The following is a 26825-nucleotide window of genomic DNA, read 5'->3' as shown; positions in this document are numbered from 1 at the left end:
TACCTATAAAATCTCTTGGCTCACTAGTTACCAGTTATGGGCAGGGAGGAGTTGGCCTTTGGACAGACTTTTGCCCACATCCCCTCACCCTTGCCCAGCTGCCAGCATCTGAGATAAAGCAAACTTTCCTTTCTACCAACCTGGCTGGTTTTTTGGCTGTTGAGCGCCCAGTAACATGACCCCACACACCTTTCAGTAACAGACTGAGTAAAGCAGATTGCTCTCCCAAAAGTGGATGGGCCTTACCCAATTAGTTGAAGGTCTGAATAGTTCAAAAAGACTGACTCTCCTCTAAGTAAGAGAGAACTGTCCTGCCTGATGGCCCGTGAAACAGAACATTGGTTCTCTGAAGGCAGCCTGTCAGCCTTCAGACTCAACCTGAGATATTGACTCTGCAGATTATGAACTCGTCAACTCTCACAATCACAGAAACCAACTGAAAGAGAGAAGAGAGGGGGGAGCAAGAGAGAAAAGAAAGAAAGGAAGGAAGGAGGGAAAAAGGGAAAGGGAAGAAGAAGGAAGAATATCTGTTGATTCTATTTCTCTGAAGAATACTGACATATTTCCTTTCTCCTTTCTCATAACTCTGTAAAGAGTCTCTTCATTAAATGATTTTAAGGCCTTTTCGCCCACCCTTTGTATCTTCCAAGACCCCATCTCATACATCAGGTTTCCCTTTTTTCGTTTCTTCACTTCCCAGTGTCAGAGGTAAGTAGTCCAGTTCCAAAACAAGAGATCCACCGTGTTGCTTCTTCCTCCCTGTCCTGCTGTCCTTGGCAAATGACCTTCATCATGACATTTCTACAATATTCCATGTTCTACAGAGAAAGTGGAAAATGGATTAAAAGCTTTCTCCCAGCAAGGCTTTATTTAAAAAATATCATTTTCAACTCCTCATAGACTTTAGCCTATATCTTACTGGCCAGAATCATGTTCATGGCCACTTCTGTCTGCAAGGGCATTGAGATACTGAGCACACTGTTATTCCGTCTCTATCCTAGACACAAGCAAAGGAGGCAGAAACTGGATAGACGGTCAATCACTAAACCCTCAGTAACTGCCACAAGTGGGTTTCCTGAACTTCACATCCACTTTCCTCACATGCCATAGCTGTGCCAATATCTCTTTTATACATGAGAAAGAAAAAAAAAAAAACTTTTCCTACATATGTAATTTTTTTCTCCCAAAATTTCTAATATCATGATGGTCACAAAATGGCTGCCTCATCGCCAAGAATCATATCTATTTTCCAGACAGGCTTCACTAAACAGGAAAAGCCCTTCCCCAGTTTCTGGGGAAAAGATATAAATTTATGTATTACCAATGATTACATATTAATAACTATTTAAGAAGTGGTTTTCAGAAAGCTAACTGGCAGCAAATATCCGATTTACTCTCTGGTCATTTAGTAAGCCTTATAATCAGCTCTCTGGGTAGTCGCTCCCTGTCATTCAGGGAATAAGGAATGTGTGTGTGTGTGTTCAGTTGCTGAGTCATGTCTGACTTTGTGACCCCATGGACTGTAGTCACCAGACTCCTCTATCCATGGGGTTCTCCAGGCAAGAATCCTAGAGCAGTGGGCGGGGAGTGAGCCGGCAGTATGATCAGGGAGGCTCTTCCACTTATGCAGAGTAGGAATATTCCAGCCTCAAATTCAAGATGGTGAGTTCTCTGAATCCTGGTAAGAATTGCTATATTCTTGGTTCCAAAGTAGGGTTGATTTGTACATCAAAAGCAGAAAATAATAACATATTCCTATTTCTTAGAAAAAGTGACTGTGAAACTCAGCAGATGTGCTGGATGCCAAATACTCCCCATCTCTGGCCAAATCAACAGCCGTGACGCCTGTTCCAAATGCAAAGACAGCATAGAATCACGCAAGACCAATAAATAATCATGATAATATAGCTAGCACAACTTTTGTGGCAGGTATTATCATAAGTTTTTTACATAAAATAACCTATTTAATTCCCCACAACAACCTTATATGGGAAGAACTATTATTGTCTCTATTTTAAAGAGGAAGGAACCAGGATCAGGGAAGTTAAGTAATTTTGCTCATGGTCAACAGCTTGAAATTAGCATTCTGTCCCCAGAGTCTATGATTTTACCTACTATGCTGACCTAAAAGCATACATTCCACAAACAAGAAATTTACAATCCTATTAGAAAAAAAGAACAAATAAAAGTTACTAGAATACTCACAGATAAGGTATTAGATTGAACAGAAAAATAAAGGACTTGTAAGTAACACACTATGTTAATAAAGAGAGAATTTTCAATATCTCTAATCATTAGGGAAATGCAAATCAAAACTAGCATGAGGTATCATCTCATACCAGTCAGAATGGCTATCAGCAAAAACTCTACAACTAATAAATGCTGGAAAGGGTGTGAAGAGAAAGGAACCCTCCTACTCTGTTGCTGAGAATGTAAATTGGTGGCCACTATGGAAAACAATATGAATGTTCCCTTAAAAACTAACACTAGAGCTACCATATGATCACAGTCACACTGCTTGGCATATATCCAGCAACAACCCTAACTTGTAAAGGTACATGCTCATTGCCGCACTCTTGACAACAGCCAAGCCGTGGAAGCAACCTAAATGTCCATTGACAGATGAATGGATAAAGAAGATGCAATGTATTTATACAACAATATTACTCAACTATAAAAAAGAATGAAATAATGTCATTTGCAGCAACATGGTTGAACCTAGAGATTATCATGCTAAATGAAGTAAAAAACAAATATATACTTCATTTATATGTGGGATCTAAAAAATGATACAATTGAATTTATTGAACAAAAAATTCATAAATATAGAAAACATTCTCATGCTTACCAAAGGGGATAGTAGGGGTAGGGGGAAGGGGGCTAGTGAGGGGTGGGGAGAGATAAATTAGAAATTTGAGATTAAAATATACATACCTTGGTAGCTCGGCTGGTAAAGAATCCACCTGCAATGCAGGAGACCCCAGTTCAATTACTGGGTGGGAAAAATCTCCTGGAGAAGGGATAGGCTACCCATTCCAGCATTCTTGCCTGGAGAATCCCCATGGACAGAGGAGCCTGGGAGGCCACAGTCCATGGGGCCACAAAGAGTGGAAAACAACTGAGTGACTAAGCACACAGCACCACTTTATATCAAATAAGTAAGCAACAAGGGCCGACTGTATAGCACAAGGAACTATACTCAACATCTTTTAACAACAGAAAGTGAAGAAGAACTAAAGGGCCTCTTGATGAAAGTGAAAGAGGAGAGTGAAAAAGTTGGCTTAAAGCTCAACATTAAGAAAACGAAGATCATGGCATCCGGTCCCATCACTTCACATCAAATAGATGGGGAAACAATGGAAACAGTGGCTGACTTCATTTTTCTGGACTCTAAAATCAATGCAGATGCTGATTTCAGCAATGAAATTAAAAGATGCTTACTCCTTAGAAGGAAAGTTATGACCAACCTAGACAGCATATTAAAAAGCAGAGACATGACTTTGTCAGCAAAGGTCCATCCAGTCAAGGCTATGGTTTTTCCAGTAGTCATGTATGGATGTGAGAGTTGGACTGTGAAGAAAGCTGAGCACCAAAGGATTGATGCTTTTGAACTGTGGTGCTGGAGAAGACTCTTGAGAGTCCCTTGGCCTGCAAGGAGATCCAACCAGTCCATCCTAAAGGAGATCAGTCCTGGGTGTTCATTGGAAGGACTGATGCTGAAGCTGAAACTCCAATACTTTGGCCACCTGATGTGAAGAGCTGACTCATTTGAAAAGACCCTGATGCTGGGAAAGATTGAGGGCAGGAGGAGAAGGGGACGACAGAGGATGAGATGGTTGGATGGCATCACCGACTCAAAGGACATAGGTTTGGGTGGACTTCAGGAGTTGGTGATGGACAGGGAGGCCTGGTGTGCTATGGTTCATGGGGTTGTAAAGAGTCAGACACGACTGAGCGACTAAACTGAATGGAAAAGAATATATGCATGGTATTTATGGACTTTCTTGGTGGCTCAGATGGTAAAGAATCTATCTGAGGTTCAGGAAACCCGGCTTTGATCCCTGGGTTGGGAAGACCCCCTGGAGAAGGAAATGGCTACCCACTCTAATATACATATATAACTGAATCACTTTTCTGTACACTGAAGTTAATACAACATTGTAACATATTAAAAATAAAAATGAAAAATGAAAGCACATTTTAATCAGAGAACACCCTGATTCTCTTTGAATTAAACACAAAGGATGAAAATACATCTTTCTCCTGTTGCTGTTATTGTTCTTGTTGTTTTGCTTGAAGTTTGTCTAGTAATTGATCCTTTCTATGAACTGTACTTGAAAAGTATATGCTAGACTTCGTTTTAAAATTTATAAATTTTTGTTTTCATCTTTTTTGCTCCCTTTTGTCCTACATTAGAGATTTATGATAATATGTCTTGAACCAATTTTAGCTGCAAGCTCTGAAGTTATGCTAAAAGTTGGGGTTGATCGATAGATAGCAAGCTCAGTTCTCCCTGTGTGTTAAGAGCTGGTCAACACAGTTATCCAACTATTCTGGCAGGTAGCTCTCTGGTTTTATCCTGTTAGTTAAAGAAATGGCCTCACCAGTGCAGATAATCTAACAGGAATAGGAAGCTTCTAACATAGCAGTATGGCCTTCCTGAGTGTGCGCTAGTCAGAAGAGCATGCCTACAGATACAATAACCAATTCACCTGGGTTTGCCCGAGACTTTCTCAAGCTTAGCTCTGAAAGTCCCACATTCCAAATCCCTCTTTCATGGGTCAACAGAAAGAACTGGTCGTCCTAGGCCCAGTGTTGTCTTTGACCTTAGGTGAGGCAGTCCAAGGTTGAGGCAGGAAACAGAGGTTTCAGAAAAAGACAAATCTCAACTCCACCTCTGCCACTTACAGTATAATCTGGGACAAGCCATTTAAACAGAGACACCATTTTTTTAATCTGTAATATGAGGATAACGGCCCCATGACTTTTTGAGAAGTTAATCAGAAGTAATGAAAGGTTTCTAGAAAAGTGTCTGGCATAAAGTAGCTGCCCAGCAAATAGTAGGTGCTATTACTATATTCCAGGAATTCTAAAATCAAATAGCAACTATAAAAGCAATTATGTCTAGACAGGTGGTATTTTTGGGTGTTTTTTTTTTTTTTTGGTTTTTTTTTTTTGTTTCTATTTTCTTGAATGGGATTACCTATGACTATGGTTATTTCCATTTTTAAAAAGTCAATTCATTTGATCAGATTGATTGATCAAAAATCCATGTTGACTCATGCTAATTGTTGTAAGATCAAGCACTTTCAAACTTGTTCATGAGTAACATCCAAGTCATCTTTTCTAAATATTTAAGTTAACAATATAATTGCCTGCTACCCACAGAAGCGTCTTCCTTTCAACAGAATTTTAGAAAGAGATACACAGAAGCAATATCAAAAATGTCTAATATTCTCCTTTAAGCTATGATATTCTACACTAACCCACGTTTTTATGTAACAAAGCTCTGGTTTATACTAAGTACATTCTTTAATATTAATTGAAAAGAACTAACTTATCTTATGCTTTAACTTCTTAAAACTGACTAATTCTTTAAAAAGGTTTCCTAGGATAAGATCCATTAAATTTTATGATTTTGATTTTTGTATTGATAGTAAATCATTTTTCACCAATGATTTCTTTGGTGTCTTGTGTTTTTCTCTCAATTCTGAATACAGTTTCTTATACTTGAATTTTTAATAACACAAATAAGATGCACTTTGATCAATTAACTTTAAAATACCATTTCTGATAATCTATCTTCTATAATATGTAGATTTTAATTCATAATCTCAAGTATGGATGGAACAGTGGTGTACTAGAATCTATTTTACCTATTTAAAAATTTTTTTCCATTGAGTACAACATTTAATAAGAATTTTCAAACCTTATGCAATATTTTTACTTCATAATAAAAATATAATTAAAATAATTTTATAAGATTATTTTCCTACCTTTTTTAAAGAATAAATTCACATTTGAGCCCATAAATTTTTCAGTTTATGACACAATACAATTCAAGCTAAGCAGTTAAAAGATTCTGAGAAGGAAACTCAAATTGCTCAGAGAAAGTGTGAAATCCCATGTGTTACTAAAACTCAAAGGACTGTCTTGATCAAAAATTTTTGAATACGTTGCAGGTGGATAATTCATTTAAAAATTCCCCACCCACATTGTTCTCTGAAGTGTGTCTCAAAGTCCCATTCCTTAGCATAAAAGACATCTTGGTTTCTTTTTCTCAACATGCTTTTTTTTTTTAGTCAAACATATAACATTCAGTCTTGGGACATTACAGGAAATGTGATTTAGATTCTTCTCAGTACTGCAGCATAGCACAGAGGCACACATGAAAAATCCCCTCTCTGTGCTGCCTGTGTTCCTCTTACACATTCAGTTCAGTTCAGCTCAGTTCAGTCACTCAGTCGTGTCTGACTATTTGTGACCCCATGAATCACAGCACGCCAGGTCTCCCTGTCCATCACCAGCTCCCGGAGTTCACCCAAACTCGTGTCCCTCGAGTCGGTGATGCCATCCAACCATCTCATCCTCTGTCGTCCCCTTCTCCTCCTGCCCTCAATCCCTCCCAGCATCAGAGTCTTTTCCAATGAGTCAACTCTTCGCATGAGCTGGCCAAAATATTGGAGTTTCAGCTTCAACATCAGTCCTTCCAATGAACACCCAGGACTGATCTCCTTTAGGATGGACTGGTTGGATCTCCTTGCAGGCCAAGAGATTCTCAAGAGTCTTCTCCAACACCACAGTTCAAAAGCATCAATTCTTCAGAGTTCACTTTTCTTCATAGTCCAACTTTCACATCCATACATGACCACTGGCAAAACCATAGCCTTGACTAGACGTCTGGATCTTAGTTGGCAAAGTAATGTCTCTACTTTTGAATATGCTACCTAGGTTGGTCATAACTTTCCTTCCAATGAGTAAGCATCTTTTTATTTCATGGCTGCAATCACCATCTGCAGTGATTCTGGAGCCCAGAAAAATAATCTGACACTGTTTCCACTGTTTCCCCATCTATCTGACATGAAGCGATGGGACCAGATGCCATGATCTCAGTTTTCTGAATGTTGAGCTTTAAGCCAACTTTTTTACTCTCCTCTTTCACTTTCATTAAGAGGCTTTTTAGCACCTCTTCACTTTCTGCCGTAAGGGTGGTGTCATCTGCATATCTGAGGTTATTGATATTTCTCCTGGCAATCTTGATTCCAGCTTGTGCTTCTTCCAGCCCAGCGTTTCTCATGATGTCCTCTGCATACGTACTTTTCTCTTATAGGTTATTACTTTAACTGAGTATAGTTCCCTGTGTCATACAGTTGGTCCATGTTACTTACATATTTTACACATATAGAGTATATAAATTAATCCCAGCCTCCTAATTTATCCCTCTCCCCTCCCATCTTTCCCTTTGGTAACTGTAAGTTTGTTTTCTGTGTCCATGAGTCTCTTTCAAACATCAGCTCTTTAAGTAAAATTCATGTCAATGTTTTAAGAAATAAAGGACTGCCTTTTCCATTCTTTTTTTATACATTTCATATCATATCTTATCTGTTCTCTGCTCCCAGATTTCTGAAAACTCTAGGACCTCTGAGATGAGTCCTGACACATTCAGTGACCACATTAAGCATTTTCAGTCCAGAGCCCAGAAAGCTTGACTATGTTTCAAACTGGGTAGAAACATTTCTGAATAAAAGTCTTTTTCTTCCTAATATGTTATACTTGTCAAAAGCACATTGGGTGCTCACTTCACCAGCACATATACTAAAATTGGAATGATCCAGAGAAGATTAGCATGGCCCCTGTGCAAAGATGACACAGAAATCTGTGAAGCATTCCTTATTTTTCTGTATGACTCAGGGAACTCAAACATGGGCTCTGTATCAACCCAGAGAGTGGATTGGGGAGGGAGATGGGAGGGAGGTTCAAGAGGGAGGGGACATGTGTATACCTATGGCTGATTTATGTTGAGGTTTGACAGAAAACAACAAAATTCTGTAAAGCAATTATCCTTCAACTATAAAATAAATAAATTTTTAAAAGAAAGAAAAAGCACATTGGATCTGTCAGATAAGCAAATATTTACTAATCAAATTTGTTGCCAATGTTGCAAGCAGGTTACTTTACAAAATAGCTGACTGGGAACTTCAGCAGCAACAGGAATTGCTAAAGTGACTTATTCACTCAAATGCTTTTAAACCATATTGTATTCTTGGATTCAAATAATAATTCCATCCACTCAATGGCAATTCCAGTGCAATTCCATCCACTCAACTGAACCAACCAAGGAAAACCAAATACATCTGAATGCCTAAGAGCTCATCATAAATTGGTGGTTCAGTTTTGATCCTTAGAAGAAAAGCTAAAATGAATACCACAGATTGCTCTAACTATTCTCCAATACTTTAGAGATACAAAATACAGGATTTCAAACTTTCACTAAATCATATATGCACCACACCCCCAAACAGAATTCCTTTACTGGAGGGACAAAATTATATGAGTATGTTTCTGAGAGCTCATGTTGAGACATTTATTTCCATTATTTCCATACCTTTTTCTAAATTGCTGTTTATTGGCAAAATAAACTGAAAGTCATTATTATTCTTCCACCTGATTTGGATATGAAACTTGGCCTTACTCTTAGAGCTAGATAATTTAGCTTGAGAGTAATAAAAAAAAAAGTCCACATTTTTCATCTAAAACTTGTTATGGTAGGTATAATGTTCCAACTGATAGCCTGACCTGTTTTTAAAAATGGAAATTTTTCAAAAGCCATGAAAGTATGTGTTATTTTCTCACTTTTCTCATTGATCACTTTTCATTGAAATATTGTTTATTTTAGAAAACCTTGAAACTGGTTTATCATACTAATAAAATGTAAACATTCTAGGTAGGTCAAATTTTGTCCACAACAAATATAAGGTTTAAAAACTTAATTTGTAAGAATAAATATTGTTTTGCCTATTAAATAAAAACTAAAGAAAAATGAGTATTATCTGTAATTACAATGGAATATAACCAAATTGTTCAGATTGCCATTTTAGAAATTTGGTATCATTTTCTAAAATGAAAATATATTTAGGTCATTTTCCCCATTTACTGTAAACCCAGTTTTCTAGTAGAATGGAAAAAAAAATACTTAAATTGTAAGACAAAACATTCCCAAATCACTGAAAAATTCTTCATCTGTGAAATCAATGTGTGTTTTTGAGACTTGTGAAATTTTCACCTAATCTTCATCTTTGTAAGTGAAAGCTAAAAGCTTCTTCACTGTTTTCACACAAGTAATGGCTTATTTGACTGGCTTTTTTTCTTTAAAAAAATTTTTTCCCTACTAACCTTTCCCCTAAATGCAAATAAAAATAATCTCCTTGATTCTAAGTACTTTGCAAACCCTGTAAAAATTTAAAACTATGTCACTGCTTCTCATAGTCTCTGGCTGTGTAAGTTTCCTCATAGTAAGAGTAGTATTAGTCATTCAGACTTGTCAGATTCTTTGGGACCCCATAGACTGTACCACCCCAAGTTCCTCTGTCCGTGGAATTATCCAGGTAAGGATATTAGAGTGGGTTGCCATTCCCTATCCAAGGGATCTTCCTGACCCAGGGATCACACGTGGTTTTTTTTTCTACATTGCAGATGCTTTACTGTCTGAACCATCAGGGAAACCCAAGCTTCCTCATAAGCCATTTCTAACATTGCTCTTATTGTGGTTAAAAAAAAGAAAAAGAAAATTGAAAAATAGAGAGATGCAGAAGCTAGCCCTGAAGTTTTAAGAAGAGCAACTATCACACCACAACACCAAGCAGAAGGGTGAGTTTCCCTTACTCATAGTGGGAAACCAAAAGAAAGCTTATTATAATCACTTGCTATGATTAACTCTCTACATTTTAACCATGTAACTCACAAATTAAGAAGAATAGAATAGCTTGTCCAAAGACAAAGTATAAGATGTGCCTTGAACTCAAAAATATAGTCAATAATGGATGATGAGAAAAGCCAGCCAGAAAATGTCAGACCTGGGAGACAGTTGGTCTTCCCAGGTGGCACTAGTGGTAAAGAACCTGCCTGTCAATGCAGGAGATGCAGAGACATGGGTTTGATCCCTAAGTGCAGAAGATCCCCTGGAGGAGGGCACGGCAACCCGCTCCAGTATTCTTGCCTGGAGAATCCCATGGGCAGAGGGGCCTGGCGAGCTACGGTCCATAGGGTCACAGAGTCAGACATGACTAAAGCGACTTAGCATGCACACACAGGGGTCAGTTAGGCAAGTAGAGATGAGAGTGTGTGAGGTGTAGAAAGGATGGGATCAGGGGGAGAAGGCCACAGGAAGAGATCACCCTTTATATTCTATATAACTTTTATATTAGCCAATAAGAAAAGACAAGAAGCAGAGTCCAAGGAATCATATGGTAGACAGAAAAATGGCACCAGCACAGATGTCCACGTTCTAATCCCTAGAACCTGTGAATACATTATGTCACATGGCAAAGGGAATTAAGGTTGCTGATGGAATTATTTGATGTTCAGCTGACCTTAAAATAGGGAGATTCCCTGGATTATCTGTGCAGACTCAATGTCATCACAAGAGTTCTTAAAAATGGAGGCAGAAAAAGAGATGTGACGAGGCAAGCAGGGTCAGAGAGGCACTATGTTGTTGGCTTTGAAAATTAAAAGGGAGCCCTCAAGCCAAGGAATGTGGGGAGCCTTTAAAAGCTGGAAGAGGCAAGGAAACAGATTCCCCCATAACCTTAGGGAAGGAATGCAGCCTTACCAACATCTTGGTTTTAGCCCAGTGATCTGTGTCAGACTCTGACCTCTAAAGCTATGAGACAACAAATTTGTGTTATTTTAAGCCACTAAGTTTGTGACAATTTGTTAACAGTGATGGAAGGCTAACACAGATCTGTGCCCAACAATTGAGAATAAACTAGAGGGGACAAACAGAATATTCAATAAGTGCAATAAGTGCTTTAAAAAAAAAAAAAAGGAGAAATGAGTGAATAAAGGAATATGATCCAGTTGGTAACCATACTCCGGGGTCCATCAAAAATAAGAGAGTCACCAGCCACACAACATGATAATAACATTGATCCATAGACTCAACCTCATTTTCCCTGAACCTTCCCATTCTATGGAGTGTGGATAAAACCTGTCTAGTAAAGATAATGTATTAAAAACCAGGCTTACACAAATACATGGAGAGGTGCTCAACATTACTAGTCATCAGGGAAATGCATATCAAAATCACAATAACCTATAACCTCATACCTGTTAGCACAGAAGGCGATGGCACTCCGCTCTAATACTCTTGCCTGGAAAATCCCATGGACGGAGAAGCCTGGTGGGCTGCAGTCCATGGGGTCGCAAAGAGTTGGACACAACTGAGCGACTTCACTTTCACTTTTCACTTTCATGCATTGGAGAAGGCAATGGCAACCCACTCCAGTGTTCTTGCCTGGAGAATCCCAGGGACGGGGGAGCCTGGTGGGCTGCCATCTATGGGGTCGCACAGAGTCAGACATGACTTAAGCGACTTAGCAGCAGCAGTCGCAGCATACCTGTTAGAATGGCTATCATCAAATAGACAAGAAATCACAAATTTGACAAGGATAGGGAGAAAAGGGAACTATTCGTAGGAAGGTAAATTGGTACAACCACCATGGAAAACAGTATGGAGGTTCCTCAAAATTTTCAAAATAGAACTATCCTGTGATTCAGCACTTCCATTTCTGAGTATATACCTGAACAAAATTAAATAACTGGCTTGAAGAGATATCTACACTCTTGTGTTCACTGCAGCATTATTTACAATAGCCAAGACATGGAAACAACCTAAGTGTCTATTGGTAAATGAATGAAGAAAATATTGATAAATAATCTATATCTCCAAAAGAAAATTATTCAGCTGTAAAAAAAAAAAAGTTTTGCTATTTATAATAACATGGATGAACCTTGAAGGCACTAAGCTAAGTGAAATAAGTCAAACAGAGAAAGAAAATATGATGTGATCTCATTTATGTGTGGGCTCTTCTATGATTCTCGTAGAAACAGAGAAGAGATTGGTGGTTGCCAGAGATGAAGGGTGTTAGGTAGGGGAAATGAATGAAGGTAGTCAAAGGGTAGAAACTTCTAATTATAACATGAATAAGTTCTGGGGATGCAACCTACAGCATGGTGACCATAGTTAACAACACTGTATTATATATTTGAAAGTTGTTAGAAGAGCAGATTTTGAAATTTCTCACCACACACACAAAAAAATTGTAACTATATGATGTGATAGATGTGTTAACTAAGCTTTTCATGGTAATCATTTTGCAATATATACAAATACAAAATCATTACATATTATACCTTAAACTTACACAATGTTCTATGTCAGTTATATCTCAACAAAGCTGGAAAAAATTAAAATCAGACCTATTTCCCAGTTTCCCAAGTTATTATGGTAGCTGATCAAGACTAATAAAATGTATCGCCTTATAGCTGCTGAATCAGTCCTTTGAATTAGGTGGCCAAAATGTCAGAGTTTCAGCTTCACCATCAGTCTTTCCAATGGATAATCAGAACTGATTTCCTTTAGGATGAACTGGTTGGATCTCCTTGCAGTCTAAGGGACTCATAAAATCTTCTCCAACACCACGTTTCAAAAGCATCAATTCTTCAGCGCTCAGCTTTCTTTCTTTCCAACTCTCACATCCATACATGACTACTGGAAAAACCATAGCCTTGACTAGATGGACCTTTGTTGGCAAAGTAATGTATTTGATTTTTAATATACTGTCTAGGTTAATCATAACTTTTTTTCCAAGGAGGGAGCGCCTTTTAATTTCATGGCTGCAATCACCATCTGCAGTGATTTTGGAGACCAAAAAAATTAAGTCTGTCACTGTTTCCACTGTTATGCAAAGTGATGGGACCAGATGCCATTATCTTCGTTTTCTGAATGTTGAGTTTTAAGCCAACTTTTTCACTCTCCTCTTTCACTTTCATCAAGAGGCTCTTCAGTTCTTCTGCACTTTCTGCCATAAGGGTGATGTCATCTGCATATCTGAGGTTATTGATATTTCTCCTGGCAATCTTGATTCCAGCTTGTGCTTCATCCAGCCCAGCATTTCTCATGCTGTACTCTGCATATAAGTTAAACAAGCAGGGTGACAATATAACTGACTTATTTAAAAAGACCCTGATGCTGGGAAAGATTGAAGGTGGGAGGAGACGGGGATGACAGAGAATGAGATGGTTGACTGGCATCATCGACTCAACAGACATGAGTTTGAGAAACTCCGGGAGTTGGTGATAGACAGGGAGGCCTGATGTGCTGCAGTCCATGGAGTCGCAGAGTTGGACACGACTGAGTGACTGAACTGAAATGATAGCTGCTGATCTTTTATCCGGTAATTAGGCCAACCTCATTCCACTCCCTTCCTCCCACCATACAAAACACCTACCAGTCAGACCACCTTACCAGGCTCTCTACCTCCTAGGTCCTCAAGCTTGCTGCTGCTTCTGCCTGGCAGGCTCTTCAGGCCTCCCCTATTGACTAGTTGGAGAAGGAAATGGCAACCCACTCCAGTATTCTTGCCTGGAGAATCCCATGGACAGAGGAGCCTGGAGGGCTACAGTCTACAGGGTTGCAAAGAGTCGGACACTACTGAGCGACTTCACTAAACTGACTAGTTAGCTTCTAATTACCATTTATCCTTCAGGTTTCATCAAAGAAATCTTTATCGGATTGGATTTGATCCTCTACTGCGTATTCACATAGAGGCCCAGGCCACCCTAAATCAGGAACACTGGTACGGCCCAATAGTACAGAAGAGTGCTTCAGTCAACCATATTCATATCAATATGAATCTATCCTTGCTGATTCAACTGGGCCAAAATTTCTCTCTTAGGCTAAAGTGAAAGTGAAGTCGCTCAGTCGTGCCCGACTCTTTACAACCCCACGAACTGCAGCCCACCAGTCTCCTCTATCCACAGGAATCTCCAGGCAAGAATACTGGAGTGGGTTGCCATTTCCTTCTCCAGGGAATCTTCCCGACCCAGAGATAGAACCCGGGTCTCCCATATTGTAGGCAGACGCTTGACCGTCTGAGCCACCAGGGAAGTCAGGGATAATATCTATCTTGTTCATTGTTTGTTCACACCTCAACATCTAGCACTGACATGTGATGGGCTCCCGGCAAGTGTCTGTGGAATGAAAATCCTAAAACACCAAAACAATAAAAATCTAGGTCTTTTCAAGAAACTGATTCTTGTATTTCAGTTTTGATTCTTCCAACCAAATGAGTTGTTTGGGGTTACTATTGATATTCTCTTCAAAGTTAAAATGATACTACCTGTTATACATTTCTTTTCCAGCAGAAAGAATTAAAAATTTTATAATTTATATTTTCAACTTTAATATATGAATAAAATGAAAGTCTATTACATCATAGGTATACATACATATAAATGTACACATACTCTGAATTAGTCAGGATTCTCCAGAGAAACAGGATCACTAGGAAACAGATGATAGAGAGATAGATAGATAGATAGATAGAGATATAAGCATATCATAAGGCATTGGTGCATATCATGGACTATGGAGGCTAAAAAGTCCTATGGTTTGTCTGTAGGCTGGAGACCCAAGAAAGCCAGTAGTGTAGTTCCACTCTGAGTCCAAAGGCCCAGGAAACCAGGAGAACCAGTGGTATAAGTCCCAGTCCAAGGGCATAAGATAAGTGTCTAAGCTCATGCAGTCAGGCAGGAGAGTAAGTCATTCCTTACCCCAGCTTTCAGTCTACTCTGTACTGTGCTGTGCTTAGTCGCTCAGTCGTGTCCGACTCTTTGCAACCCTATGGACTGTAGCCCGCCAGGCTCTTCTGTCTATGGGGATTCTCCAGGCAAGAATATTGAAGTGGGTTGCCATGCCCTCCTCCAGGGGATCTTCCCAACCCAGGGATTGGAACCCAAGTCTCCCTCATTGCAGGTGGATTCTTTACTCTACTTAGCCCTCATCAAATTGAGTGATGCCCACCCAAATCTGCTTAACTCGATCTATGATTTAAGTGTTAATCTCTTCTGGAAACACCTCCGCAGACACATCCAGAAATAATGTTTAACCAAATATCTGGCCACCCCCTGGCCCAGTCAAGTTGACACAGAACATTAACTATCACACACAGATACATATGTATAATTTATTCTCTTTTCAAATAGCCTTTATTTTCACAAACATGCTTTGATTCTAGACTCATGGAATGCTCCTTCACTCTCATACATGATGACTTGAGCAAGAGATTTCTGAGTTCAGATGGTTGAATGAAGCTACTCTGATTTGCTCTCTTCCAAAACCACATGATTTAAAGCACATGTACTTCAAACTTCGGGAGATAGTGGAAGACAGAGGAGCCTGGCTTGCTACAGTCTGTGAGGTCACAAAGAGCCAGACACGACTTAACAACTAAGTCACAACAACTTCAAACTAAACAAAATAAGTTCAACAATATACAAAAGGCAGAGTCTAAAAAGATATTCTTTCCCCAAAAGGTGCCCAAGAACCTGAAGCAGAATCAGGTAGAGTAAACCCCAACCCAGACCCTTCCATCATGTTCACAGGCTAGTCTAGTCATCAAAATTGTAACATTTCTAAACTAATCTATCCATGTGTTTATTTTCTGTAGCTTCCATAACAAATTACCATAAATTCAGCAGCTTCACACCACACAAACTTATGATCTCACAGCTCTGTAGGTCAAGCGTCTGGTGAGCTCAGCTGGTTCCACTGGCCCAGGTGTCACAGGCTGAGATCAAGTTGTTGGCAAGCTGGACTCTTATCTGGAGGCTCTGAGGGCAAGTCGGTTTCCAAGCTCATCCAGGCTGTTGACAGAATTCAGTTGTTTGGGCTGCTGGCCTGAGGTCTCTGTTTCCTTGCTGGCTGTCGGCCAAGAGTCTCTCTCAGCCTGAATTCCTGTCATGTTGCCCCCTCCACTTCAAAGCAGCAACTTCCTGTTAGGTCCTCCTCATGCTCTGAATCTCTCAGTTCTTTTTCTGCCTCATCCCTTCTGCCTCCAGTTGGAGAAAGTTCTCTCTCTTAAGAGTTAATGGGATTAGATTGGTCCAAAGTAATCGCCCTGCTTTATGGTCAGTAACTCTAATTATATCTGCAAAGTCTCATGTGCTGTGTAACATATGCCTGGCTTCCAGGGATCAGCACATAGACATCTTCAGAGGAGGAAAGAGACCTCCCCCCATACCCCACATCTCAAAGGAGCTAAGTGCAGAGGGTTGGAGGTCTCATTTTTCCCCTCTTATGATTCTGGTTGAGTGTAACCCACCAGGCTCTTCTGTCTGTGGGATTCTGCAGGCAAGAATACTGGAGCAGGCTGCTATTTCCTTCTCCAGGGGATCTTCCCAACCCAGGGATAGGCAGGTGGATTCTTTACCACTGAGCCACAAGAGAAGCCTCTCTAACTCTAAAATACTACAAATCATTTATAGAGAGAAACTGGTTAAAAAAAAAAAAATTCCAGGAGATAAGATCAAGAGTTACACATACCAAATTGGGGATTCCATCTAAAATGCAAATACATTGTCCCCCAGGAATGGAATATAACCCCCAACTAAGTAGAGTGGATCTTGGAGTGGCTTCACCACTTTACACAATCTTGGAAGAGACAACAGAGCTCAGGTCTTCCAATAACGATGGCACATCCTTTTACCCAAATTCTTCCTCTGGGGCACCACTGTGCTTTAGTGCTACAAAAAGTAGATGGATCACCAAAAATTCGCCATTCAAGAGGGTGGGACAAATGAAGAGAGTAGCATGGAAACATGTGCTAAGTTGCTTCAGTCATGTCCAACTCTTTGCAGTCCTTTGGACTGTAGCCCAACAGGGTCCTCTGTCCAAGGGATTCTCCAGGCAAGAATACTGGAATGGGTTGCCGTGCCCTTCTCCAACATATACACTGCCATATGTAAAATAGATAGCCAGCGGGAATTTGCTGTATGATGCAGGAAGCTCAAACAGGTTCTCTGTGACAACCTAGAGGGTGGGATGGGACGGGAAGGAGGAGGGAGGTCCACGACAGAAGGGGCACAGGTATTCCTACGACTGATTCCTGCTGATGTATGGCAGAAACCAACACAATATTGTAAAGAAATTATCCTTTAGTGAAAAATAAATACAATTTTAAAAATTTCAGCACTCAAACTGTGAAGCAGTGGAGTCAGGAAATAAGTCAAAGGTGCGGTGGAATGGGAAGTAAGTATCTTCCCAAACTCAGATCACATTAAGTTTCCAGGCAGAGCCTCCAAGCATGAGTAAAGCTAGAAAAATAGAGTGACATGGAAAGAATTCAAGCTATATGGAGACAGAAAGAACAAAAGGGAAGGAGGGATGGAGGAAAGAAAGGACTGAGAAAGAGAAAGAAGGAAATATACACAACCTAGGGCTTCCCAGGTGTCACTAATGGTAAAGAACCTGCCTGCCAATGCAGGAGACGTGAGATGCAGGTTTGACTCGTGGGTCAGAAAGATCTTCTGGAGGAGGGCATGGCAATGCACTCCAGTATTCCTGCCTGGAGAATCCTCAGACAGAGGAGCCTGGTGAGCTATAGTCCATAGGGTCACAAAGAGTCAGACACACCTAAAGCAACGTAACACACATAGCAAGCATGCAGGCTACATACAGACAGAAAGAAAGGGAAGGAGGGAGGGAGGAAAGAAAAGTGTGAGAAAGAGGAAGAAGAAAATATATACAACCTAAAGCGGGAAAATTCCCAAGTACTTCAAATTATTTAGAACAATTGAAAAAAGGCTCAAACTTATTTTTAAAAGAATAGCATGAGAGGATGGCAGGTCTGAGGACCTAAACAGTATTATCAAAGAACTATTGCGTGAAAATTTAGGGACTGGTAACATAATACACATGGCTACAGACTGAATAAGTGTCCTGGAGGAGAGGGAGAGTTAGTCACACTGGGAAGGCAGAAGAAAGAGATTAAAGCAATCAGAAAACAACTGAGTTGTTTTCAACTCAGTTTGAAAATGATGGAATCTGGGTAAAGAGAGACCGTCATAATTGAGATCTGAAGCAGAAAACCCTCCAGATAATGTTGGGGTAACCCTGTTAATGGAAAATATATTCAACAACACTTGTTAAAGGTGGTACTACAGACTTTATTCAGGATCATTGTAACAGGTGTAGGGACCACTGCCATGGAATTTTACAGCTGGAGAAAAGATCTGGGCTCAACTCTGAATACAGCATGGGCAGGTGGGAATTTATAGCCAAAGAGCAGGGTGAGGGTCAGTGGATAGAAAATTACTAAGAGGAAACAACGGGAGTAAAGGGCACTTGGCTAAACTGACTGGACAGAATCCTTTGCTCAGGATACGATGAGAAAACATCACCTGCAGGATTGGGTTGGGGGTGAGGAACCTGATCAGAGATTGAAGGTGACCGGGCATCGGGGGTACAGGGTTCTCGTCAAACTGACTTAGCGAAGTTCTTCCTAAAACTAAATTTTACAAGGAAGGGCATGGATGGGCCTAGGCAGATGAGTAAATCTTGCTCAAGTAAAGAATCTATGTCAACCTTCTAACCCTGACCCTTCCCAGGTTGCACACTGGTAAAGAATCCACCTGTCAATGCAGGAGAGGCAGGTTCGATCCCTGGGTGGGGAAGATCCCCTGGAGAAGGAAATGGCAACCCAATCCAGTGTTCTTGCCTGGAGAATCCCATGGACAGAGGAGCCAAGCAAGTTCCGGTTCATGGGTCTCAAAGATTTGGACATGACTGAGCACACACATACGTACATAACCCTAACCCTAATTCTGCTCATCTTTCTACTGAGAGGAGGCAGGCTCTGCTCAATTCCCTAGGAGGAAAAAATATGGAACAACCATTTCATCTTGAGTCTGTCCTTTCATTCTATTTTTCCCAAGGACAGATGGATTTACCAGGTGGACCTGTGACTTTTGTCCCCTGCTTCGGACCTTTCTGTTCGTGGAGATCTCCAGCTAGCTCTCCATCTCAGAACAAGTTAGAGTGCTGATGGAGGGACCAGAGACATGGTGAGCAAATTTGTCTATTCAGGAAGAATATGATAAATCTACCTGGCCTCAGCTCTCAACGCATACCTTCCAGCTTTATTATAATAAAGATGACGTGTGTGTGTGTTATTAGTTCAGTTATGTCTGACTGTTTGCAACCCCATGGACTGTAGCCCACCATGGGGGCCCCTCAGTACATGGGGATTCTCATGGAGAATACTGGAGTAGGTAGCCATTCCCTTCTCCAGGGGATCTTCCCAAGCCAGGGATCAAACCCAGGTCTCCTACATATAGGTGGATTCTTTAAAGTCTGAGCCACCAAATAAGCCCAAAAATACTAGAGCAGGTGGCCTATCCTTTCTCCAGGGAATCTTCCCGACCCAGGAGTTAAATTGGGGTTTCCTACATTGCAGGTGAATTCTTTACCAGCTGAGCTACTAGGAAAGCCCTACACACCTGGAGGTGACCACTATCCTCAGTTTAGTGTATATTATCTCCTTACTTTTTAAAACAATTTTTACGTATCAGTAGGTTTAATCAAATGCTGTTTATTTTACTTATTTTTTAACTTTAGAAAATGTTAATATCATAAGATGACTTTAGAATAATTTTGTCAAATCTATCCCTAAAACAATCTTACAATTTTAATTAAAATTATATTTATAAGTGATCTGGGGGAGACACATTACCTCTATAATATCATGAATTATATAATACCCCTATAAAACATCATGAATTAGTGGTTATGACCATTTTGATTTCAAATATCTCTGTCTCTCTTCTGTTGCTGTTTTTATTCTTGTTGTTTTGCTTGAGGTTTGTCAGTAATTTATTCTTTCAATCACTGTGTCTGGAATGTATATAGTAGAATTTGTCTCTAAATTCATAATTTTCTGCTTTAATCATTTTTGTTCTGTCCTACTGAGGTTCCCAGATTTCTCATATAGCCCTCTTTTAAATTCTGATACTAACACAGCCAGTTTAAGCTTTATATTGTCTAACTTAATAAAACAAATGACATATTTAAAATTCTTCAGTACAATCTTGCTAGTCTGATTGTCATTCTGTTCTAAATATTCTATCATTGCAATTTTGTTTCCCTCTAATTTTTTTAAATTTCAAAGTTATTTGGTTTTTAAATCAAGCTTATATTGTTAATTTCTATTTGTCCAACATTGTATTCAGAGGTTGTGTTCTGTAATCTTTCTGCTTTTTTTAATAACATGATGAGTTTATGTGTTCTAATACATGATCATATTTTAATGTTCTAGGAACATATTTTTGTGTATAGGATACAAAAATTGTTAATATCATCTATACAGTTTAAATGGTTATTAGTGAAAGAATATGATTGCTGGAATATACTTAAAACACAACAGCAAAAACTCGCTAATGAAAATCATGCATACATAAAGGGGTAGAAATCAATGAAAAAAGAATGGCAAAACGTAAATTTATCCTTTATCAATATAAGTTGGCAATGGTTTTGCTTTGGACACCAGCTTTCTTTTTGTTTGTATTAACCAACTTTTTTGATGGTTTTGCTTTATTTCACCATTATTTTGTTGAATTTTTTAAGTTCTCCATGAAAGTATCATTATTTCAGTTGGGAAGCTTAACTCATTTATAAATATGTCATAATTTATGTATTTAATAGTATATCTAATCTTTAAAGTTTTTACTCATTTTTATTTATAATTTATAATATGACTCAATTATTTATTCTAGTCTTTAATATATAGGAAAATATTTCTTATTTTTTAAATTTTATTTATAGGGATATTTATTTTTTAATCATTTTTTAATTTATAAGTCCAAATTTCAGAATCAAGAATGAAACTCATATATTCAATCAACAAACACATATTGAACTACGACAACTGCTATAATGATATTTGAAAATAAAATGGCAAAAAAATAAAAGATAAACCTAGCCCTTGTCCATGCAAAGCTTAAAATCTACTCGAAAGATAAGCAAGTGAACAGGCAGTTACTACTCAGAATCACAAGAGCAACAACTATAGGAAAATAAAAGACACTACAGAAACATGTAGGAGAGATGCCACCTTGACTAAGATGTTCAGAGAACATTTTATGGAGGAAACAACAATCTGAGCCAAGACCTTGAATTGAGTGGGAGTCAGCTATGACCTTTTAAGCTTTATTATTTAACTTCAGTTCAGTTCAGTCGCTCAGTCGTGTCTGACTCTTTGTGATCCCATGAACTGCGGCACGCTAGGCCTCCCTGTCTATCACCAACTCCCGGAGTCCCCCCAAACCCATGTCCATTGAGTTGGTGATGCCATCCAACGATCTCATCCTCTGTTGTCCCCTTCTCCTCCTGCCTTCAATCTTTCCCTGCATTAGGGTCTTTTCAAATGAGTCAACTCTTCACATCAACTGGCCAAAATATTGGACTTAGAACATGTTTAATTCTCTCCCCTACCATCACTACTTCTCAGTTGTTATTAATATTATTTTATGTTTTATGCTTCAGTTCAGTTCAGTTGCTCAGTTGTGTCTGACTCTTTGCAACCCCATGAATCGCAGCACGCCAGGCCTCCCTGTCCATCACCATCTCCCAGAGTTCACTCAGACTCATGTCCATCGAGTCAGTGATGCCATCCAGCCATCTCATCCTCTGTTGTCCCCTTCTCCTCCTGCCCCCAATCCCTCCCAGCCTCAGTCTTTTCCAATGAGTCAACTCTTCGCATGAGGTGGCCAAACTACTGGAGTTTCAGCTGCAGCATCATTCCCTCCAAAGAAATCCCAGGGCTGATCTCCTATATTTGCTATTAATTTACCACTTTGCATTTAGGAGAAAATTTTGACTTTTTCTCAGATTTTAACAAGATACATTTGATATATCTTTATTTCAACTAGTTTTAGTGTTCATATCCAGGTCTTTTAAGCCATTACCTTGCTATTTTTAGTTACCATTTTCCCTGAAAAATTCTGGCTAAATGTATTTTCCTGAGCTAATTTTCCTAATCTCTGTATCTAATTTTTCCTCCATATCTTTAGGGATATTGCTAAATTAGTTATCCCTTCTTGACCATATATCTAGCTCCCACTCTTTCTCTTTTACTTCAGCATATAAATATCTTCAGTGGTGCTAGTGGTAAAGAACCCACCTGCCAAAGCATTAGATATCAGAGATGCAGGTTCAGTCCCTAGGTGAGGAAGATCTCCTGGAGGTGGGCATGGCAACCCACTCCAGTTTTCTTGCCTGGAGAATCCCATGGACAGAGGAGCCTGGTGGACTGCAGTCCATAGGGTTGCACAGACTCAGACACGACTGAAGTGATTTAGCAGCAGCAGCAGCAGCAGCATAAATACCATCAACACCTTTTCTGTCTGAAAAGTCTTGCTTTTTGACCCTTTTGTTTCTTATAGCTACAACCTTTCATCATTCTCTTCAATATCAAACTATTTACTACTTGAAAAAGTTGTCTATACTCATGTCCAATTCATAAACACCCATAGGCTCTTCAAACCCCTGTGGCAAGCCAGCTTCTACCCTCACCACTCTTCTGACCCTGCTCTCACCAACATTATCAAAGACTTTCCTGTTGCCAAAATCAAAGAAAATGTTTAAATTTTTATGACTTGACTGCCCTGCCACACTAAATCTGTAGAGCATCTCCTTTGTCACAAAACTCTCTCCTAATCTGGCTCTTAAGACCCTTCTGTGGTGTTCCTCCTTCCTTGTCCTTGTCCTTCTCCTTCCTTGTCTTCCCTCTTCCTTCAGTCATCTCTAAGTACTGAAGTTTTCAGACCTTTTGAGGTTGAAAAGACCTCTTTTCTCATCTCCTCTTCCCACACTAATACTTTTCCTATCTGATATTGTATAATCTCCATGGCGTCAAATAATGCCTACATGCCTCCAAATTATACTTATCTGAAAGCAAACTAATGAGCTGGACTCTAGATCATTACACCTAATCGTGCATGTGGGCCTCCACTTGGGTATCCAATAAGCATTTTAATTCTATGTGACCATCCTCCTCCCAATGCTCTTTTCCTATATTCCCTGTGTTTTGATCGCTTCTCTGAAAGCAGAAACCTAAGAATAACCCCTGACTCATCCTTCGCCCTGACCCATGTGCTCAGGCATCAGTTACTACTATTTCTACTTCTCACGTGTATAGCTTCTTCTCCGATTTCCTACTATTGACTTAATTCAAATTCTCATGATTTACCAGTTGGATCATTGCCAAGGTCTTCCATTGCCTCCATTCTTGCTCCACTCCAATCCGTTAACTAGATTTAAAACAGAATTATTTTCCTAAAATATGAATATGAGCATGCCACTCATACATTTCCATCTTTCCATACCTCTTCACTGCCTTGAAAAGAATTTTCAAATCACTAACCTGGTATACAGGGTGGTTTCTGATCTAGTCCCTTCTGTTACCTGCAGTCTGATCACTACCCCAACACAGACACACAGGTTCATGCAACCGTTTCCCCCGACAAAGCACTTTCTCCCCTTGCTACATACATAGCTACCTCTAACTGCAAATTTAAAAGCCACCTTTTCCTCCTTACCTGATCAATTCATGCTTGTCCTTTTAGCTAACCCACGTGTTACCTCCTATCCTCTACCAGTTTGCAACTGACAATTTTATCCCCCAATCTGGGTTACATATTTTTTCAAGTGTTTATATCACTCATAGTCATTTTTATCATAACATTTATAACATTTAAAATGACTGTCTCCATTATTCAATCAAGAATTCAATGAGGGCAGGAATCATGTCTTAGAAATACTTCTGCTCTGAGAGCCTATTACCAATGCCCTGTGATCAAGATAGAGATTTACAGATTTATATGAAGGAACAAGTAGTTCAGCATAGATATATTCTGAGGACATACAGGGAAATGACCAGATCATGAAAAATAGCTTGTATGTCAGATAAGTCATCAAAGTCATTTTAACAGGAAATGATGTGACCAAATGTACGTTTAAAACCTCATCCTCATGGCCATGTGGTGAATAGACCATAAAATAATAGAACTAGAGGAAGCAAGAGCTTTGAAATGGTTCAAGTGAACAATTATGAAAACCAAACTGATGACAGCAAGGATGGAGAGTGGGTGGCAGATATAAACAAGACTTGGACAGTAAAGTGAATAGGAGTCAATAGCCAATTCAATATGGGGGTTAATGAGGCATTAAGAACCACAAGCATCTCTAAGACTTCTGGCTTGACTGACTAGGATGATAGATTATTCATTTTGGAAATCATCAAGTCATATTAAGCTTATGCTCTAAACAGGCAATATACTAGGTGTTTGCTTAGACCACAAGATTAATAAATAAAACATGAGACAAATAAATAAAACAGAGTCCCTACTCTTCATAGTGTGCAGTGAAAGAGATAAACACATAATAGAACTATAATCAAGGTTATTATGGATCTATAGGCAAGGTCTGTCTCTAGGAGAGCCTGTGAATTCAACTGATCGTAGAATTCTGGAGGTCATGATGATTCATTAGGAATGCGAAAGACTTCTAGAGAGGGCAGAAAAACTGCTTTCAATGTCATAACTTCCAGGATAATAGCCTGTATCAGTGGCATTTGGATCCAGTGAGTACGGGGGTTTCCCAATAACTGAGAAATTTTTGTGTATCTGGCAGAGGAACACCCGACATCCAATCCAATGTATCTCAGTACTTGATTCAGATGAAAAGAAGCTACGGGACTGCCCTTCTGTTAGGATTTCGCAGGCACTGTAGGAATGAGAAAGTCTTTCCTCTGGAGGTTTCTTGGAGGGGCAAGCCTCAAGATCCGCTATTTTAGCATCATGGTGGATGTCTCTGTTAGGTTTCTATATTGAGTCACTGTCAGGAGCCTTCAAAGGAGGACAGGAAGACAAGTTTGAGGCAATGTACAGATGTCCACTGCTTTTCCATGTCTCTGCACAGACTCAGGGCTAAAGATACGGAATTCAGAATGCTCTGATGTAACAGATTCTTCAAACGAATTTCAGTTAAGAGTGTTCCAAGAGCCACGTGGAATGGTTGGAGGTGTAATGCAGGTTAAATGCCTGGGGTGGTATGCCTGAGCCAATGTTCTTATTCAGCTTTGAATCAAGCTAAGGTCTTTGCAAGAAAGCTGCGGTTGATCCCAAGAGTTTGTCTTCCTGTTCAGCCTGGTGTCTCTTCTTTCACCTAAACATCTTGCTACACCAGTGAAAATATTATCTTTATAAATCTATCTCTATGCTTTCAGCCAATCTAATATTCTATGGAGACAATACATGTTGTCTTGAAATGGTGTTTTCCTCTGTATGCATGTCCTGTGCACAGGTACAGTGATAGGAGCCATGTGCATTCTCACAAAGGGCCCAGTTATGGCAGAAATTTCCAGCACATTCATCAATGTCACTCTGACACCATTCTCCCCTAAAACTTGAATCACACAGACAAAACAGTACCATCTAAACTGTCAAAACATGTTCCACCATTTTCACAGGGTTTATCTTTGCAGCATGGGCTAAGCTGGCACCTCTGACCAGCATATAATTGTCTACATTGGCAAACTAAGTCCATTGCCCACAATGCCTGTACCCCCATAAAGGCATGGATGGGAGGAACACAGGTTGATGCTCACCTCACAATATGCCCCTATGTCTAAGGCACTGTATTTGCGATAAGAACCTCCAGTAGGTGATAAATTGCGAATGCTTCCATCCTGGCAAGTATTACTTAAGTACTCTTCTTTCTATAGCTGTTCATAAGCACCCAAGAGATGATACATCCCCTGATTATTCAATGTATACCTAGCTTCTTGGTTTGCTACTGAAAGAGATCTCCTACCCATTCAAGTAAGTGGAATCCATACAACCCCTGAAATCACTACTAACTTAGGGGATCTTCCATGCCTTATGCCTTGCTGGCAGATATGATCACCAAAAAAACACATGGTTGATGTTCAAGGTTTAAGGTTTTCAGAGCCCCTGTGTCTGTGCCTGTTGCAGTGTGAACTTGGTCTGGAACCGAAATGGTATAGTTTCCATTCACTTCAAGAGACACTGCATACCACAGCCCATCCGACTTGAATGCTTTAAACAAACACAGCTCCAGGGCCTTCCACAGTCACATTTGTGCTGCAGTTTTTCATTATGAACCTCCACGATGCCATAGTCAGTTCCTTGAGTATACATTACGGCGGCAGGAGTAGAATATGCTCTAAGTCACAGGGTCAGTTCCATCTGTAACTTGTTTTTATTTTCAAGATTCCCATTTTAATAAGGACCTCCCTGGTGGCCCAGACAGTAAAGAATCTGCCTGTAATGCAGGAGACCCAGGTTCGATCTCTGGGTCGGGAAGATCTCTTGGAGAAGGGAATGTCAGCCCACTCTGGTATTCTTGCCTGAAGAATTCCATGGACGAAGGAGCCAGGAGGGTTACAGTCCATGGAGTCAGAAAGAGTTGGGCACAACTGAGAGAATAACACTTTCATTTTAATAGGTAGACTGAGCAAAGCAGATTGTACTCCCTAATATGGGTGGGTTTGTCCAGTTAATAGAAGAAGGCCAGACAAAAGACGGATCCTCCTGCAGAAAGGGACTCCTTCTGCTTGACCATCTTGGAGTAGGAACATTGTCCTTTTTCTTACTTTCAAGCTCAAACTGAAACACAGGCTTTTCCTGAGTCTCAGACCTGCCAGCTTTTGCAATGAAACTATGTCTTTAGCTCTTCTGGTTCTCAGGCC

The 26825-nt window shown here is 39.7% G+C and overlaps 1 non-coding gene across 1 annotated transcript; it reads left to right on the top strand.

Moving 5' to 3' along the window:
* The first annotated feature begins 7791 nt into the window (after nucleotides 1-7791).
* Nucleotides 7792-7898, top strand: LOC138431362 (U6 spliceosomal RNA). Its single transcript, XR_011253629.1, has one exon. It is a non-coding gene; the product is annotated as a U6 spliceosomal RNA (small nuclear RNA).
* Nucleotides 7899-26825: the final 18927 nt, after the last annotated feature.

Source organism: Ovis canadensis, chromosome 1 (assembly GCF_042477335.2).
Source record: "Ovis canadensis isolate MfBH-ARS-UI-01 breed Bighorn chromosome 1, ARS-UI_OviCan_v2, whole genome shotgun sequence".
NCBI classification, from domain to species: Eukaryota; Metazoa; Chordata; class Mammalia; order Artiodactyla; family Bovidae; genus Ovis; species Ovis canadensis.
Note: the sequence above shows the minus strand (reverse complement) of the source record. Positions and strands in the feature narration are given on the sequence as shown.